The sequence below is a fragment of the Myodes glareolus genome, chromosome 20, assembly GCF_982192425.1.
Source record: "Myodes glareolus chromosome 20, mMyoGla1.1, whole genome shotgun sequence".
NCBI classification, from domain to species: Eukaryota; Metazoa; Chordata; class Mammalia; order Rodentia; family Cricetidae; genus Myodes; species Myodes glareolus.
The window spans coordinates 53761193-53777330 of record NC_142045.1 but is presented as its reverse complement, the minus strand read 5'-3'; the positions used below and the strand labels follow the sequence as shown (position 1 = coordinate 53777330).

Below are 16138 nucleotides of genomic sequence, written 5' to 3'. Positions count from 1 at the left end.
CAACTGAGAATTACGACCCCAAGTGCCAGTCAGCTAAGAAAATGACCAGATCCTGGAAAAAGGTTGCTGCAGCTTCAAGGCATTTTGTTGCTGCTCTCCATTTTATTTCTAAGGGAGATTAACAATTCTAGAAATGTTTTTCCATGCTTATCAAGGCCCCTGATTCCCGCAGAGTTTGCTGAACAGAATACTATAGGGAGCCCTCATATAACAGGCGCCAGAATGGTTTCATGATCATGTTTCATAGACCTGGGGGATTATAGGCTAAGTTGCTTTAGTCTGGTACTTCACAGTGGAGCAATGCTGTTTTGTCTGTAAAAATGCCATAATAGAAAAAGAAAGAAGAGGGAAAACTGGAAAAATCCAAGCAAGCAAGAAAAGAAAAGAAAAAAAGACCAGTGTGTTAAAATAGTAGCTAAAGACTGAACCTCATGGTATAGATATGAGGGTCCCTTCATTAATTTGTCTTAAGTCCCCAAATGACCTACGCACACTAGAGGGCTCTCAACTCAGTATTTACTGCACAGACTGAGTTAAAAGGATGATTCATAATGTCATAATGTCTACCCATAGACAGGAATCTGCATTTTATAAAATCTCACCTATTCTTAACACTAAGCAATTGGTATCAAATAAAAATTTCCAGTCTTGCAACCTTCTCGTGTCTAGACCACTTTGAATAGCACGGGGATAACATGTTCCCACTGTGTTGCTTAAACTAGTGGGATTGCTTTAAAATCATGTTTCCAATACTATAATTTGGTGAAATAATTCTATCCCAGAGGGTGACTGTACCTATACTGTACTCATTTGTTGCTCTGATAAAATGACAAGACCAGCTTATGGAAGAAAGAGTGATTTGGCCTAGAGTTCTAGAGGCAAAAGAGTCTGCCGCGGCGGGGAGGCGTGGCGGGGAGGCGTGGCGGGAAGGCGTGGCCGGAAGTATTGTGATGGGGGGGGACCTGAGAGGTCACACCTCTAACTGAAAATAGGAAGCAGAGAGCAATCTAGAAGTGGGGCAAGGTTATAAATTCTCAAAGCCCACTCCTAGCGATGTACTTCTCTGTCGAGGCCATACCTTCTCAAGGACCCATAACATGCCCCAAACAGTGCCACCCACTCGGTCCAGGCGTTCAAACATCTGAGCCTGTGGTAGGCATTTCTCATTCAGATAATAGCATCTTACACTTGCTTAGCACATTCCTGTGCCTTATGGAATGTTCAGCATACAATTTAGACAGCATTTAATGTCTATTGTATTTATTGCATTTTTACTTGTATTATATTTTGAAACTGCTCATCACACACATTTAAATTACTTCATTATCCGTTTATACGGGCTTCTCAGAACTTGCTCTTGACCTTTACTGGTCATGAATTGACCTTTTGTTTGAATAGACGTTGTATGCTGGTGGTAAATATTTTAAACAGCGTGATGGATGATACATAAGACATGTGACTCATCCCCTAGTTCTCTGTTTCTTACGTTTGCGTCCCTAAAGGCAACTCTTACTATCAGCGTACTGTTTAACTTCCTAGGTTAACTTCCTCGAAAACAGGCGTATAAATATATATACACGTGCAGGCTAGACATTTCACATATACATATATATACATACACATGCAAATCTACACCTGATGAAATTTTTATGTAGATATAAACATGAATATGAGTATGTATCATACTCTTTGGCTTGTTTTGTTTCTCAGAAGTAGTGGTGTAAGGGCTGGAGAGATGGCTTTATAGTTAGAAATGCTTACTTCTGCCGCAAAGCATATAGTTCAATTCCCAGCACGTATCAGGTGTCTCACAATGTAGGTAACTGCAGTTTGATTGGATCCAATGCCCTTGACTTTCCTGGATACCTGTTCAGACATGGAGCACATGATGTAAGCACTCGCGCGTGCACGCACGCACGTGCACACACACACACAAACACTCATGCACGCGCACACACACACACACAAACACTCACACACACACTCACACACACACTTTTTTATTACAAAAGCTGGCAGTATGGTATGACTACTGGTTGGTTGCCCATGATCATACAGACAACACTAATTGTTCTCAGTGGGTTATTAAAGCAGAGGAAGCAGAGAAGGGTGAAGGTGGGAGAGGCACATTTTGGGGAGGTTGGAGGAATCAGAAGGGGGAGTTGGAGACAGACATGATCAAAATATATTATATACGTATGTGTGCTTATGTATGTATAAAATGGTTAAAGAATCAGTTTAAAACATTAGAAATGGCAGTATAATATATACACATTTTACTTTTTAAAGAGATTAACTGAATTAAATACCTTTGGGAAAGTTCCAATCAAAACATAGAAACCCATCTTACTCATTGTAATTCTTATTTTTGCTGCACTTATTTTAAATGCGCTGCCTCTGCCATTTCCTAACTTCGGCTCGCATTCACTCGTACCAGGTACTCACACAGTGACCAGACAGGAAATATAAATTTTAAAGAGGCTTCCTCTGGAAGCTCTTTCCTGATTGGGAAGTTTGAGTGACAGATTTAATCAGCTGATAAAGGAATTAAACAAAGGGCACAGTTTCTAGACAGTCCAAACAAACAAGGGCATTGCAGTGAGCCTTCGGGGTCCCTCTCCCTGTGCAGGGGCACATGGGCAGCCTGGTTTCCAGCCCATCTTCCCTCTGAGCTTAGTGTATGTCAACATTGTTCCAAGACAGGTAAGATGATTTTAAAATAATCAGACATAAATTTAAAACCCAAGAAAGTCAACCTGTGTTTTCCTTGCTGCACATTTGTAATTGCTCCAAATTCGTATGCTTACTTTAATAGTTTTAATTGCACAACAGAGCTGTCTTGTATTCTGGCTTTGTCTTAAATGAATCATAAACACTGCTGTTACTATGTTTACAAAACAATAGCTTCATATGAGAGCATAGCAGTCTGTGTAGTTGGTACATTGTTTCCTGACGTGTTAATACAAGTTCAAGTGTACTGTTTGAGCTATAGTTTGAAAGAATGACACATATTTAATGGCATTCATAAATGCTACTGGGCTACGAGGTAATTGGCTATAAAATGGAGAACAGCTACCATAAAGGATTATAATTAGTATTCTCTGTGTTCAACAACCAAACCTCTGAGAGGAGATGCTATAGAGCAATTATGTCAGATGCCCACCTAAAATGGAATGGACCTTTCTCCTTTCTTTGCAGTGGTAAGTGTAGAATATTATTTTAACTAGGCAAAAAATGTGTTGCATTTGTTTCTGCTGCAGAATATTACTTTAACTGTGTAAAGGCGTGTTACGTTTGTTTTTGCTGCATTGTTTAATGATGTAAGGATGTGTGTCTGATTATGTAAAGATGTAGTGCATCTGTTTCACCCTGCCTGTCTACAGCACCAATTTGGTCTAATAAAGAGTTGAATGACTAATAGGTAGACAGAGAAAGAATAGGCGGGGCTAGCAGGCAGAAAGAATAAATAGGAAGAAAAAGCTAGGCTCAAGAAGGAGAAGGAGGAAGAACAAGGGGGAGAGGGAGAAAGAGTAGACGAGGAAACACTTGGGGCCAGAGCCAGGCAGACATAGAGAAGCAATGACAGTAAGATATACAGAAGTAATAAGGCCTGATGCAAAAGGCAGATAAACAGAATCAGGTTAATTTAAGCTAAAAGAACTAGCTAGAAACAAGCTTTAAACTTAAAAACAAGCTTAAAACAAGCATTCAAAACTAATAAGAAGTCTCCGTGTCATGATTGGGGAGTTGATTTGTGGGCTAAAAGAAAAGGTCTGGTACAGGTAAACTCTACAACAAACTGGAATGAGCAAAATAATATGCCTGAATTAAATTAGGTTAATCAGATCGGTCCCATAACAGTCTAATAGGAATAACTCACAGCCTCTGTCACTGGTTACTTTAACCAGTAAATATTCAGTAAGCCCCTGGTATGTGCCCTGCTAGATGAGTGGTCTTTAGGGAAGGATATGGAGGATGCCTGCTCCAGTCAGGTTTCTAAGCTGGATGAGGTGAAGACAGTAATCAGGTGACCGACACAAGAAATGACTGCAAGAGTGAAGAGAGTAGGACCATGGTCACAGATGGACACCGTGGTGCACACTTCACACTGGTGACCCGAGACAACTCACATCGACATTGTAACCTGGAGGGGAGGGGCAGAGTCACGCAAAGAGCGTGGGGGTGAGGCAGCAAGTCAGAGCTGTTCACACAAGGATTGTGCGGACAGTGAGCCGGCAGAAGGGAGTGTGGCCCTCTGTGAAGGGGAGAAAGGACCCCACTGTACACAGCAAGCACACCAGAGGGAGAGGCTGGATTCATTCAAAGGGTGATACCGAGTCAGGCAAAAGCCTCAAGCAGACAGACAGCCGAATTCTAGGCAGATTGAGAGAAAGCTTTCGACAGGTGTGTGGAGGGTGACTGGAGGAGGCTAGGGGTAAAAGTCTCAGTGTAGCGGTTGGCACTGGCCCGTGACAGGGTGTGATGGCTGTCACCTGCGTGAGTAGCGGCAGTGGAGATGGGACTGTGGGGCAGCAGGTCTCACTGAACGGCAGAGCAGGCTGTCATCGGAAGTGACCGTGAAGGCGGGGGAAAGAAGTCAGTCATGGTTGCCACAGTTTCAGGAAGCACCGACTTCAGAATTGTGAAGCAGGAAATTCAGAGGCTTCTTTTAGTGCCTGACTTGGGGGGGGGGGTGACCCCTGAGGCCTCTAACTGTGGACGGATGGCAGTGTGGCTGCGGGCTTCATCAGAATGGTGTTGAGAAAGAGAATGGGCCCTACCCATGAATTTGTAACATCCCAGAGATGCTCAGTCACGAGCAGAGTAAGTGCCCAGCGGGTGGAACGCAGCCCTGGGGCTCTGTAGAGACATTTCTCCATCACTGACCCTTCAGCGCTGAGGGAATCACCTGGGGGAATGTCTTCTTTTGGATCTTTTAGCTTTGCCTCTGCCTTCTTTCCCAGTGTCTCTGTTTCTCTGAACCCTAGGACCGTTCTAAGGGAGCGGACTCACGATCAGTGGCAGAGTAGGTGGTTGCTGTGAGCAGTCCTACACTAGAATGGTACTCTGCAGTACGTACCTGTTCCCATGGGTGCAGGCGGCTCCTTGGCTCTCCCTGAGAGCTGCACCACAAGCTCTCCTCTGCTTCTTCCAGGAGCTCAGGAGGCGGAGCTCAGCCAGCCACTGCAAACACTCTCCAGTGAACCATAGGAGAGCTGGTAGGGACCTTTGAAAGGCTGAGCACCAAGACTCATGCTTTAAAATGAAGAAATGGATTTATGCATGAAGGCCACTAATGACATGAAAGGTATTTCAGTCATACTTTGTCGACTTCTGATCAACCAGGGAAGCCATTCGGACCTCATCCAATCCGAAACTTGGCATGTACATTTTAAGTTCTCATCTCTCTTTGGACTTCTCTGACCACATTCAGCCTTCCTCACCTAAGTGTTTTGTTTCTTAATTGACTGTTGTCTCCCCAAATCGGTTCAACTGGGAGAATAAAACGAGGATATTTTAGGGCTTGTAACATGCATTTATCAAGAAATGTCATATAGATGCTACGCTTTGCTCCAGTTCTGAGTGGCTGACTTTGTTGTCCAGAGTCACCTTTAAATTTGAAACACAGCATCTGTGGATGCCGTGTGGTGAAGAACTGGGTGAAAGGCAGGAGGGCGGAGGGCGGACTATGTTGATTATAGTGAGTGTGGCCATGGGCATTCAATGCACACATGTGGAGGTCAGAGGATGCTGTGTTCTGAATACCTGGGTGAAAGGCAGGAGTGCGGAGGGCAGAGGGCAGATGAAGATCTTTGTGTGTGTATGAGGGCAGTGAGTGTGGGCAGGGGCATTCGATGTACACTTATGGAGGTCAGAGAATAGCTTTCAGGACTTGGTTCTCTTTGGGGGATTTAGGCACTGAGCTCAGGCTGTCAGGTTTGCACAACATCCACTTTTACCAAAGACATCATCACTCCAGACCAAGTTAACACCTGCACGGAAGGCGTGGCTTCCTGTGCCTGAACAGCAACACGCTAACGTGTGGGGAATGGTCTGCCTGCTCCTGGGCAAAGACTGATCTGAAAACCAAGTGTTCGAGGATGTGATGAGTTCAGTGGGAAAAGACCATCTTGGCTTCCCGGCGGTTTGCCTGCTGCGGCAAATGCGTTATTTTCTTAGTCTGTCTTTTCCTGTCTGATGTTTTGTACTTGATCTATGTGAAATGTCTGACTGGCTGTATCTGAAATCAGAGACACAGGCACACACTCTTCATCAAGATTCATAGATTTAGGGACCAGAAGGAGCATGAGGATGAATCCAGAGCCTCTGTTTTATTTTCCCAAAAATGTAACTAGAGAGCCAAGGGCTTTGGCCGAAATTATACCAAGACTGCTTTCCTTTGAAAATGTTTGAGTTCAAGCCAGTGGAAAGTTACTACCGCTACTGAGGGGATCTGAGTAGAATTTTATTTTCTTCAACTTTTCATTTTATGAAATTTTAATTCTTCTTTCTGAAAAAGGGTAATAATATAAAACATATTTTATGTGAGATGCAAAGAAAAGTGCTGTGTGTGTGAGCACGTCTAGAATGTCAATGTGTTTCCTCCTAGTTTTTATGCAGATTTAAAATAATTGATGTTTAGCATATATAATATTTTCAGCAAGTTTCTGGTTAGTATATCAAATACTTCTTTTTCTTGAGGCAGGGTCTCATGTAACCCAGAGTAGCCTGGTACTGGCTTTGTAACAGAAGATGACTTTGAAGGGGCTCATGTAGCCCAGGGTCGTCTGGTACTGGCTTTGTGACTGAGGATGGCTTTGGATTTCTAATGTTTCTGCCTCTACTTCCAAGTATTAGATTTCAGAATGCAGCACCAACCACACTGGGATTCTGTGATACTGGAGGTTAAATCCAGGGGTTCGTGTGTGCTAGGCAAGCGTTCTACCACAAGCCCGGCCCCTGGGATAGGCATTTCTGATGAATATGGAGTACCCAAGCAAGTAGACACACTATAAGTCACTGAGTCTTTCGGTGAGCATTGGACACTAAGGGGTATGTTTTGCTATTTTATATATATATATATATATATATATATATATATATATATATATGTGTGTGTGTGTGTGTGTGTGTGTGTGTGTGTGTGTGTGTATAAATATAAAAATGACATACAGCTTCCAATGCATGATACATTTAATAATGAACTGTATAGAATTCTATAGCCATGGTTATTAATGTTAAACAAAACAATAATATAAATAATGACAGTCTTGATCATTCTGGGTAAAGGAAAACCGACATATAATCCCCTTCAGAAAATGAGGTTTACTGAAGAAAGAGATTCGACGCCAAGTGTGGGGGCCTCAATATGAGTGGAGGAACAATAGACAGAAAATGTTACACTACATGGGATCTAAACATAAGGACCTCACAAGGAAGGAAAAGCTTCCCTTCAAATCAGGAGAGGAACTTCATTCTGAGTGAGACTAGAAGGGGGTGGGGAGGGAGAGACAGTGGCAGCCACTGTGAGAAGGATGCAGAGAGGTGTGTGGGGGGTACTTTCCAAAGAAAGTCTCCGTAGCAATTTCCTAAGCAATCTAGAACAAAGGAAATATCAGATTATAACTTTGGGGGTGCTGGTGGGAAGTTTTATATCACAGGACGTAATTCAATACAGGCTCCAAAACCCAGAGTGTGGAAGGGCCAGACAACATTAATTAAGAACTGTTAAGAACAGAAAACGTCTAATGAATGTAACATTGCCTGTTCTTTCTTCATTAAAAGATGTCCAAAAGCTAGAATGTGTGTATATATGTTTGTGCATGTATGCATGTATGCAAGTGTGTGCATGTTTGCATGTGTGTACATGTCTAAATTCTGTGCTGTGAAATCTAGGCATTCTGCTGACTATTTCAATCAGCTGCATGGGTTATGCATGTGAACATGAAGCGTGCTGAGCAGCGCATTTCCAGCCCTCTGGGGCTGACAGGGTCAGAGGCCTCTCTGAGCAGTGGAAAACCTTCTGCCTGTCCACAGAGAGTGGGAAACTCCTGCTGAAAACTACACCGAGCAGTGGAGCAATTTCCTAATGTATTCCATTTGTAAATGAGAAGTGAAGAGACTCATTACTGATTCTTGAATCTTTGGTGAATCAGCACTGTTCACAGAAAGGAAATTCAACTGGGCATAATGGGGCAGGTCTTTACTCCCAGCACTCGGGAGGCAGAGGCAGGCAGAGTGTGGGTCCAGCCTGATCTACAGAGTCCAGGACAGCCAGGGCTACGCAGAGAAACCCTCTTTCAAAAAGCGAAACAAAACAAAAAACAAACAGAATGAGAGAGAGAGAGAGAGACAGACAGACAGAGACAGAGAGAGAGAGAAAGAAAGAAAAAGAGAGAAGAAGGGAGGAAGGAAGGAAGGAAGGAAGAAAAGAAGGAAGGAAGGAAGGAAGGAAGGAAGGAAGGAAGGAAGGAAGGAAGGAGGAACGCATGCCCCCTGGATCTCATTGACAGGAGAGAAAAGATGCACATGGCTTTTGCATTTTGTTTTTCAGAAGTGTTTTCCGTTTCTCCTAAATGTAACAAATAATCTTACCATACACTGTCGTTATGAGTCTGCATTTAAACCTTTGATAATTCGGTGTTTTATAAACCAGACTCTGGTAAGATGTGAGCTACCAGAAGCCCTTGGGATCTTGTCAGTTCACTCTGGCTTCCTAAAATGGAAGGATGCAGATGGAATGAAGTCTCATTCCCCAGCACTGCTCGACTTGGCTTGGCTGGATCTCCCGGATGGGTCACAAGCAAAGCAGAAGCAACAAAGAGCAAACTCTCAAAACAGCCATTTCAGCTCTCTAGCACCCAACTCCATCCTGATCCTGGGGTTGGGGACCCATATAGACCACGTCACTGTGTCCCTATGGCCAGTGATCCCCAGGATTAGGGGCCCATATAGATCATGTCACTGTGACCCCACAGCCTAGTAATCCCCAAGATTAGGGGCCGATATAGACCACATCACTGTGTCCCCACGGCCCAGTGATCTCCAGGGTTAGGGACCCATGTTGGTCACATCACTGTGACCTCATAGCCCAGTGATCCCCAGGGTTAGGGGCCCATATAGACCATGTCACTGTCCCCACAACCAGTGATCCCTAGGATTAGGGGCCCATATAGGCCACGTCACTGTGTCCCCACGGCCCAGTGATCCCTAGGATTAGGGACTGATGTTGACCATGTCACCATGTCCCCACAGCCCAATGATTCCTAGTGTTAGGGACCCGTGTTGGCCATGTCACTGTGTCCCTACAGTTTAGTGCAGCACTAAGGTTATGACTTTAACAGTTTTAAAATATGGATCCACAGCTACAGGTGCCCTGCCCTGAACAGTGAGCTGGATATCTCTCAAAGTGCCTCAAGACCCAGGTTCTACCTTCCCCCGCCTCAAGTCAGCTAAGCTGAAAGGCTGCCTCAGTAGGATCTCCTGAGTCAGTAGGATCTCACTGCAGTCAGTGAGGAGTTAGGTCCAGAAGGAACGGGCGGCAGGGGTGGGGTGGGGTGGGAGCAGCAGGGTGAAGCAGCAGGGTGGAGCAGACTAAGTCTGGAATCTCTTGGTCTGCTGTGGAATTGCCTCTGTCTGACTCTTTCTGAAGGGCCACCTTTCTGTTGCTCTTTTCTTTGCAAGGGCTGGCGGTGCACTGATGCTCAGTCCTTCAGGCTAAGGGCCATGCGCTATTCACAACTGGCCCACCCCAAGCCTGTCTGAAGCATCCTCACTGGAATACAGCTTTGGTTTCTTTCCGGAACACATTGACAGAGAAGAGAATGGTGGCGTAGCAACTGTACTCTCAAGTTTAGCCTACCATCTGCCCCTACGCTGGTGTGCTGGGATGGGGATACCTTTCCCGAGGCTCTTCATGAGGGTAGGGAAGGTATTGCCATGGGCCGAAGTGTACACATAGATATCTACTTAATGTTTTAAAAAATATGCAAGTATAACTATTTCTCTTTCCCTTCTCCTTTCTTCTGTGTGTTGCAGTTCAACTCATGGCCTGACGGAGCCATCTCTACACAGAGTTGCAGCCATAGAGGCAGTGATGAAGAGACTCTCAGTGTTATGTGAGGGCTCACCCTGGCTATTCCTGTAGAAACAGAAAAAAACAGAAACCCAAGATCATAGTCCTTCTGGACATTTGGGAGTTTTATGGGTCAAATGGCAAGGACTGTATTGAACTTGTCCTTCCCCGGCTCATGGGAGGCGTGGCATGATGCAGGACCAAAGGTTCTCAGGAGATTCTCTTTATTTCTATGCCAGCTAAGATGGTGGCCACGGCTCTAACGGACAGAAGACATGCTGGAGTTGTGACATCAGCAGCCTCGCTTCACACTCCAATCCTTGAGAAATATGAGCCTTAGTCCCGTGCTGTGTCTGCTTCCTAGTCACGGCTGGTGGTTTTAACTGGCGTCACACGTCCAGGCTCAGCAATCAGCTCGCTCTCACGGCAGGCGCTGTGAATCCCATGCTGCAAACGCGCTGTGTCACACTGCTCCATTTCCGTGTCTGTGGTGACTGAGGGTATTCTGGGTCTCATCAGTGGAGGAGACATTCATCTCCTCATCCACACAAAGAAACGGACTGTTACCTGGGTTACTAGACCAAGCAGAGGCCTCTTAAATGGGATTGGATCGCTCAGTTTCGTTCTTGCCTTGGGAAGCTCAGCTGATGCTCTGATCACTAGGTTCCTTGACAGACCCTCGGATGTTAAACTCAAACAGATTTGAAACCAGACTCCATCTGATCCTTCAGCAGCACAAAGAAGACGAAGCTGGAATTTCTGTCTGCAGGCCATTCTTGCTGCTCAAATGGATAGGCAAGGTTTGAGCAACAATAATTAATTCTCAAGGAATTTTCCATCTCCAGGCCTTTGCATCTCACTAATTATTTTCAAGATAAATTAAAATTGCTCTGCGGTATCTTCCAGCCCCAACCTGCAAAAAGCAATTGAATGTGAGACTGCAGACCCGTGATTACTCCATCCGGTCAAGGAGTCCTACTCCTTCCGCAACGCAGAATGACAGCGTCTTTAGACGGACTTTCTGCCCATGCATCATTTTCTTTATTGTTACCTGTGGCAAGCGAGTGCAACTCCTTACGAAAATTACAGAATACCATTTGCCAGCACCCAAGCTGTGGCTGATGGCAACACTGAAAAATGAGACTAAAGGTCATTTGGGAAAAACACTTCTACGAAATCCATCAACCTGGGTGATGGGTGGAATATTAAACCAGAAAGCAAACAAAAGTCGGTGTTCTTCCCTTTGAATGGTCAGGTTAAATAAACCACCCGAGCCCTTAAGGGTGTCCCAGGGGACTGTTGTCAGAACTGTCAATCAAATTACTTAGTATCCATGCCCCCAGCCTGTGTGTTTCTTTCCTTTCTCAGCTCTCGTTCGCATTCTGTGGTAATTGATAGAACTGTCAGCATTTTACTTCCGAAGCTTTCCCTGCAATGCCAGAGCTGTGAACCACTCATGCATCTGATGCTTAATACTCTCACAGCTATAATGCAGCCTGCGGTGGCCAGAAGCCTACACTGATGACTGATTTTATTTTGGACGTTTCTCCTTTGACTGATGTAGAAACTGATGTCATGGATAGTCCTTGTTCCCATATATGAGAGACCCCAGGGTGGTGTGGAGGAAAGGGTGCCATCCATGGATCGAAGGGCTCACAGTCATGTAGGAGAGACAAGGAGCATGTGGGCTTGTGAAGGAAGCAGTTTTCTCAGGAGCCTGATCAGAGCCCTTAATCAGGCCCTCCCACAAGGCAGAGTTTCCCACAGAGGTCAAAGAACCCACTTACAGAAGACTAGTGGGTCTCCACCACAGAGTGTTGTTGACGTTGGTACAACTAGGGATGAGTAGATGGTATATGGCCATAATGAAAGTTAAGTTAAAAAGATCCCACAGTAGGAAGCTGGCAACGGAAAGGGGGAGCACTGGCCAAGCATTTAATTCCCTCCCTCAACAAGCCCTGCCCATCTCTCTCTGTGTAAATGATACCGTCTTTTAGAGTCTACGTAAGTTCTCTCCTCAGCCTTCACATGCCCACATGCTCCTTGTCTCTGTCGTTTCTAACCTGGCATCGCCACTATTGACATTTAGAACTTTCCAGCACTGTCATGTGGAGCAGGAGGATGAATAGTGATTTCTTTGAGCTCTAACTTGAGCCTCTGTTTTCTTATCGGCTGGATCTCTTTGTCATTCTGACAAACTGTCTCTAACAGTTTGCTCCTGTTCTAGGTTCTATCCCAGCCACTGGAGATACTGCAGGGAACAAGTCTGTGTGTGCATATGTGCGTGCGTGTGTGTGTGTGTGTATGTGTGTGTGTGTGTATGTGTACAAACAACAAACACACAGGCAAAGGCAAACTCAATGTATTATGCGGAGAGAAGGGCCCTGAACCACTACAGAGCAAGGTCAGGGTTGGAGAGAGGCACTGGGAAGACATTCGCAAAGGTAGCCCCTGAGCATTTCAAAGTCAGGAGAGCTTCTCTTAGTCAAGGTCCCTTCTTGGCCAGGTTGCTGAATTGCTCAACTTGGGCATACTCTGATTATTCTTTAGATTCTTGCTGGGGAGAGAAGAATTATTTGCTGATTTTTTTTTGTGGTTTCTAGTTCCTCAAATTCTGCCTTCCAATAGGGCTTCCCAACCTCAAGCCTTCACTCTGGTTCTGTTTGCAAGTAGAAATAAACAGAGGTGTTTTTTGAATGTACTGGTTAATAGATTGCTAGTGATAAAGAGGGCTCTGTGGACACACACACACACACACACACACACACACGAGGGGGGGGGGTTCTTATTGACTTTATCCCATGTAAATGGAACCTACTAGGAGCATTTGCTATCAACCAGCTCCCTTTCTCAGACAACTGCCAGAGAAGTTCCATAATTGATGACTATGATTTCTTTAGCAGCCAATGGTAATTTGCCATGTGAAATGAAACCCTGGCTCAGAGGTCCCATGTGTTCCCTTAAACAGAAACTTATAATAGTCACTTGCTGGGAGCAAGGGGAGGAAGCATTCATTCATTTAAAAAACACCCCTTTGTCTCCTTCAACTTGCAGTTTCAACTAAGCAGTTACTAAAGAATGGAGACTTAGATCGCCACTGGCATTGGCGGGTAAGGAACAGCTGAGGGCTGTGCCTTAGTGAGATCACCTTGGGTTCTGAAGCAGCCACAGCTTCTCTGGTCATCCCACAACTCACCAGTGCTTAAATGGGTTCTTTCCTGCTGCCAGGATTAATGACTCTGTTGCAAAACCCCAGGGTAACACTCCCTTCCCGAGAGGGGGTGCTTCTTCCCTGCTTGCTCTGGGAGAATACGAATTCAAGGTCAGAAGCACTCCTACAAAACCAGATTTCCAAAGTTAGCAATGACAAAGAATAGTGAGGCTATTTTTCAACTTTGTTACCTAGCTCCCACTTCAGGCTCCTGCTCTGAAGAAACATCCAGAATGTGACCAAGCATCTGGGTGCAAAGTGTGTGTGTGTGTTTACAGGAATGACAACACACTTCAATTAAAAACAAATTCTCAAATAGTTTGGTGCAAAGAAGAAATACAGTTTTGCTACAGATTATTTAAATAGTCTGAAATCCAATGGGAAGAACATTCATTAGAGTTGAACACCAATTCACAAAGAAGAAAGACACATGAGTAGGCATAAGTCTGTCATGGTTCGAATAAGGACGGCCCTCTTGGCTCATATACTTGAATGCTTAGTCACCCGGGAGTGGAACTGTTTGGGAAGGATTAGGAGGTGTGGTATTTTTTGAGATTTCAAAAGTCCACACCAGGTCCAATGTCTCTCTCTTTCTAGCTGCTACTTGTGGATTATGATGAAAAGTTGTTAGCTATTTCCCCAATATCATTCCTGTCTGCTTCCAGCCATGATGATCACGGACTAACCTTCTAAAACTGTAAGCAAGTCCACAATTAAATAATTTCTTTTGTAAGCATTGCCTTGGTCATGGTGTCTGTGGTAGTTCGAATAGGAATGGACCCCATAAATTCATGTGTTTGAATACTTAGTCTATAGGGAGTGGCACTATATGGAGGTGTGACCTTATTGGAGTAGGTGTGGCCTTGTTGGAGGAAGTGTGTCTCTAGAGGCTAGACTCTGAAGCCTCAGAAGCTCAAGCCAGTTCTGTGACTACTGCCTGCAGATCTAGATCTAGAACTCTCAGCCCCTTCTCCAGCACATGTATGCATGCATGCTGCCATGCTGCCTGCCGTGACGACAATGGGTGAAATCTCTGAACTATAAGCTAGCCCCAGTTAAATGTTTTCCTTTTTAGGAGTTGTTGTGGTCATGGTGCCTCTTCACAGCAATAGAACTCTAAGACAGTGTGTCTTTGCAGCAGAACAGTGATTAAGACAGTGTCCAGTGTTAGAGTCTCAGGAGATACTTCTTTTCTGTGACTGATGGATGCCATACTGTGGCCCAACATGCAGCTGTCTTCAGAGAGAAACAAGGGACTGAAAAATGATATGTTGATAAGCTGGTGTCTTATTTCTCTACCAAATTAGAGCTGATATTTATCCTTAAGAAGGCTTTGATCTTGGTTTGACTTCATAGAAGATGACTTTAGTCAAGCTGGCTGTTGGCATAGAGAGGGTCTGTCACCTGACACTCTCAGTTTAGTAAATAGAGCTTCCTTCTGTTTTTTAAAAGAAAGTCTTCAGAATAAAGTACGGAAAACTTTGAGGTCAATTGTACATAGACAAAATGGAATTGGATGCCACTTGGGACAAGGATGGCTTAAGTCTGATGTCTTGTGGGTTTGGAGTGAAAGAATTTTAGATTTTCTAGGGGGTGGGAGTTGAGTGTAGGCCAAATGACCAGTTGGTCGAGGCAGAGAAACTGATCCTTATAGGACAGTCTCAGAACCAGTCTAGCTTGCAAGGTTGAGTCACAGAGCAGAGAATTTTAAAACGGAATTCCAGATCCAGTATTGGACTCATGATGAAGTAAGACTCAAATGAGCAATAATGACCTTGATTGCTCACAGAATGTAGGATATGGCAGGGGCCAGAGTTAAAATATATATGTATATAATACAGGGCCCACACTAAGGTTCAGAAGGATGCTATGTTTATGCTTCACAAACAGGGAGATGGCATATCCCAAAAGCGTTTGGAGCCTCAGCTGTGCTGAGTCCCCTGAGCCTCTGCGGACAGAGAACTGTGGCTGCATTCCTCCTCATGAGGAGGCAAAGGTTGCCTGGGACCTGAGCCCCCACACCTTTGCTTTTCTGTCATTTAGAGTCAGAGTTGGCTGGAGAAAGTATTTACAAGTGTGTTCTGGCAGAGACGTGCATTTCCTCAGTCGCTGGGGACACCTTGAGCGATGAGCATCGGTCTGCAGCTGACTCATGCTCAACCCCTGCCTGGGTCCATGCTGGCAGCAGTCACAGTTGTCCCCATTAGTTCCTCAGTGCGCTATCAGACCTCTGGTGCCCCACCACACAAGGGTACCACTCTTGGAAGGCGGGAGGGTGTTTTTACAACGCTTTGGGATGAGGCTGTGTTATTGTTAGGATTCCCGTGCCATTGCAGAGAACAGCTACCTTGAGAAGGCGTACTCGGTGGTCTTCGAGTTGTTTTGGGCAGATGTAGTCTGAAGCTGGGGCTCAGCTGGCCAGTAAGCTTTGGGGGTTCTTTCTCTATCCCAAGAGCTGACTTCTTCATACAGGTGCTTATAAAGTCATGGGCACTTGAGCGGTCCTCTTTGGATGGACGGTAACCCTGTTTCTAATTTCAACTATTCTGCCCTGCTGGGTAACCTTGACGATACACTTATGAGAGCGGACCCCGATATGAAGTCCACAGAGTGGAATTTTCAGGTCAAACAAATGGAGAGTCATCATAGACCTTGGAGAAAGTATTTGACATTTCTGGACCTTATTTTATTATTTGTAAACCAGAGAGTCTCGCTGGGGTGCTCAGCAGGCCTTTTCCATCCTGGGGGTTCCTGAGATTCAAAGCCTCAAGTTTACAAAGACTTTGGCAAAAACGATGACCTGGACCTTGTGTTTAGCCCACATACACAATGTCCCTGAGTCTAGGCCGTCA

The 16138-nt window shown here is 44.9% G+C and overlaps 1 long non-coding RNA gene across 1 annotated transcript in view; it reads left to right on the top strand.

The window, feature by feature from the left end:
- The window catches only part of LOC146890035 (uncharacterized), a 31373-nt gene extending 18571 nt beyond the window's left edge, over positions 1–12802 (top strand). The window contains exon 4 of the long non-coding RNA XR_014999241.2: positions 10039–12802. This is a non-coding gene — a long non-coding RNA (uncharacterized LOC146890035). The remainder of the gene's footprint in view (positions 1–10038) is intronic.
- The last annotated feature ends 3336 nt before the right edge of the window (positions 12803–16138 follow it).